A 3,693-nucleotide genomic window follows, 5' to 3' on the forward strand; every position below is an offset into this window, starting at 1 on the left:
TGTTGTTGTTCCTAATGGTTCAAATGGCTCTGAGCACTATGGGACTTAACATCTATGGTCATCAGTCCCCTAGAACTTAGAACTACTTAAACCTAACTAACCTAAGGACAGCACACAACACCCAGCCATCACGAGGCAGAGAAAATCCCTGACCCCGCCGGGAATCGAACCCGGGAACCCGGGCGTGGGAAGCGAGAACGCTACCGCCCGACCACGAGATGCGGGCGTTGTTGTTCCTGCTGTGGCCGTTCATCAAGATTGCCTGTCAGTTGTGTAGTTCTTCGGTGTGTCTGCGAAGGGGGCAACCCGCGGCTGCAGGCTTTCAGTTTGGTTGCTGATACTCTAGGCGCTGTGATGTCTGGTGGAGAAGGCTACAGCAGTATCACACTCGACAAATAACAAGGAAACTCTAATTATTTCAGACCACTGATGTACCAACACGGGCTAGTTAGAATATCAAGCTATATGTAGAGTTGTGAAACTATTGTAGGATCCGTAGATTATCAAAAGTAGTTGTAGACTATGGTAGTTTTCCTAGTAGCCTTGGTCATTTAACATCGTAACTGCGTTACATGTACATTAAGTGGGTTGCATACCTATTGGGCCTTGCCTCATTTCAATAACTTTGTTTGCATACTCGATCAGCATCTTAGTAGTGTCCCACATAGCTGGCCGGGGTGGCCGAGTGGTTCTAGGCGCTACAGTCTCGCACCGCGCGACCGCTACGGTCGCAGGTTCGAATCCTGCCTCCGGCATGGATGTGTGTGATGTCTTTAGGTTAGTTAGGTTTAAGTAGTTCTAAGTTCTAGGGGACTGATGGCTCAAATGCCTCTGAGCACTATAGGACTTAACATCTATGGTCATCAGTCCCCTAGAACTTAGAACTACTTAAACCTAACTAACCTAAGGACATCACACAACACCCAGCCATCACGAGGCAGAGAAAATCCCTGACCCCGCCGGGAATCGAACCCGGGAACCCGGGCGTAGGAAGCGAGAACGCTACCGCACGACCACGAGCTGCGGGCTAGGGGGACTTATGACCGTGGAAGTTAAGTCCCATAGTGCTCAGAGCCATTTATTTGTCCCACGTAAACCAGAAACGGTGAACCGTCTAGAATCTGAGTGAGGATATTCACTGTGTGATCAAAAGTATCCGGACACCTGGCTGAAAATGATTTACAAGTTCGTGGTGGCCTCCATCGGTAATGCTGGAATTCAGTATGGTGTTGGCCCACCCTTAGCCTTGATAACAGCTTCCACTCTCACAGGCATACGTTGAATCAGGTGCTGGAAGGTTTCTTGGGGAATGGCAGCCCATTCTTCACGGAGTGCTGCACTAGAAGAGGTATCGGTGGTGGTCGATGAGGCCTGGCACGAAGTCGGCGTTCCTAAATAATCCCAAAGCTGTTCTATAGGATTCAGATCAGGACTAAGTGCAGGCCAGTCCATTACAGGGATGTTATGATCGTGTAACGACTCCACCACAGGCCGTACATTATGAACAGGTGCTCGATCGTGTTGAAAGATGCAATCGCCTCGCTGGATTGCTCTTCAACAGTGGGAAATAAGAAGGTGCTTCAAACATCATTCTAGATCTGTGCTGCGATAGTGCCACGCAAAACAACAGGAGGTGCAAGCCCCCTCCATGGAAAACACGACCACACCATAACAGCACCGCCTCAGAATTTTACTGTTGGCACTACACACACACACACACACACACACACACACACACACACACACTGGAATACGACGTTCACCGGGCAAACGCCATATCCACACCCTGCCGTCGGATCGTCTCATTGTGTACCGTGATTCGTCACACCACGCAACGTTTTTCCACAGTTCAACCATCCAATATGTACGCTCCTTACAACAAGACAGGCGTCGTTTGGCAATTACCGGCGTGATGTGTGGCTTATGAGCAGCCGCTCGACCATGAAATCCAAGTTTTCTCACCTCCCACCTAACTGTCATAGTACTTGCAATGGAGAGGTACGCAGCTTGGAATGCCTGTGTGATGGTCTGAATAGATGTCTGCCTATTACGCGTTACGTCCCTCTACAACTGTCGGCGGTTTCTGTCAGTCAACAGACGGGGTCAGCCTGTACGGTTAAAATGGGTCTGAGCACTGCAGGACTTACCATCTCAGGTCATCAGTCCCCTAGAACTTAGAACTACTTAAACCTAACTAACCTAAGGACATCACACACATCCATGCCAGAGGCAGGATTCGAACCTGCGACCGTAGTAGTGGCGCGGTTCCGGACTGAAGCGCCTAGAACCGCTCGGCCACCGAGGCCGGCTCAGCCTTTACGCTTTTGTGCTGTACGTGTCCCTTCACGTTTCCACTACACTATCACATCGGGAACGGGGGACCTAAGGATGTTTAGGAGAGTGGAAATCTCGCGTACAGACGTATGACAAAAGTGACACCCAATCACCTGACCACGGTCGAAGTCCGTTAGTTCCGTAGAACGCCCCATTCTGCTCTCTCACGGTGTGTAATGACTACTGAAGTCACTTATATGGACTACCTGGCAGTAGGTGGCAGCCAATGCACCTAGTATGAAAATTATATGTTTTTGGGGGTTTCCGGATTCTTTTTAATCACATAGTGTATATAAACGGCCGTGTAACCACCGGAACATTTCTGTTCTACATAGTTAACCTCCTGTCTGTTTCTAAAAATAAACAATATTTATAGCAATACTGAGATTTTCAACGTTTAATTCAGGTTTTATTAGAAAATTGTTGATTTGTAACGTGAAACAGATGGGTGTTGTAGTAAAAAGTAAAAAATAGCAATGCAGATTTATCATGTAGCGCTAGCACAAAAAGGTAAAAACTGCAAAACAAAAACATATCAGATACTGCTTCAATGCTTTGTCGAGGTCGTAAAAATAGTTTTCTGCTTTCCGGAAGCCAGCGAGGTGGCGCGGTGATTAGCACACTGGACTCGCGTTTTGGAGGACGACGGTTCAAACCCGCGTCCCGCCATTCTGATTTAGGTTTTTCGTGATTTCCCTAAATCGCTTCAGTCAAATGCCGGGATGGTTCCTTTGAAATGGGACGGCCGACTTGCTTCTTAATCCTTCCCTAATCCGATGGACGGATGACCTCACTGTTTGGTCCCCTCCCTCCAAACCAATCAACCAACGAATCTGCTATTCGGAAACAACTTTTGCACTTATCAATAACAACAGGAAACTCTTGCCTTCGATCTTGATGAAGAACGTACCTTTAAGTACAAAATAACATCAGTAATTATATAGAGTTTTACATGTTTGTGCATATAAAGTGCACTTGCGCAAAAGAAATTGTATTGGTTTCATTAAAGCGCAGAAGTCACGTGACCAACTAATTTTTATTATTGATAAAATGCAATTTGTATTTTGTAAGGATATACCACTGAGCGATGTGCGGTTCTAAGTATGCGATAAACAAAGAAACAAAAGACAAACTATGTCTTTAGCTTTCACTTTGTCTCCATTCATTCATTTATGTTTCTTCCCCTACCTATAATCCCACCATTTACTACATCATTTAATGTTGTGTTTCAAAACTACCGAACCGTAGTTTTAGTAGATCGCAACTCTAGTTACGTGTTGAAAGCTGTCTCCTATGAAAGACTTTCATGTCATGTAATGGTACACAAGTAGCTAAGCACTTGTATAAGTCAAAGTTCCC

General features: G+C 46.3%; 1 non-coding gene across 1 annotated transcript; it reads left to right on the forward strand.

The window, feature by feature from the left end:
- The first annotated feature begins 671 nt into the window (after positions 1-671).
- Trnaa-cgc lies at positions 672-755 on the forward strand. Its single transcript is given in 2 exon segments — positions 672-711; positions 721-755. It is a non-coding gene; the product is annotated as a tRNA-Ala (tRNA).
- Positions 756-3,693: the final 2,938 nt, after the last annotated feature.

This window comes from Schistocerca americana, chromosome 3 (genome assembly GCF_021461395.2).
Source record: "Schistocerca americana isolate TAMUIC-IGC-003095 chromosome 3, iqSchAmer2.1, whole genome shotgun sequence".
NCBI classification, from domain to species: domain Eukaryota; kingdom Metazoa; phylum Arthropoda; class Insecta; order Orthoptera; family Acrididae; genus Schistocerca; species Schistocerca americana.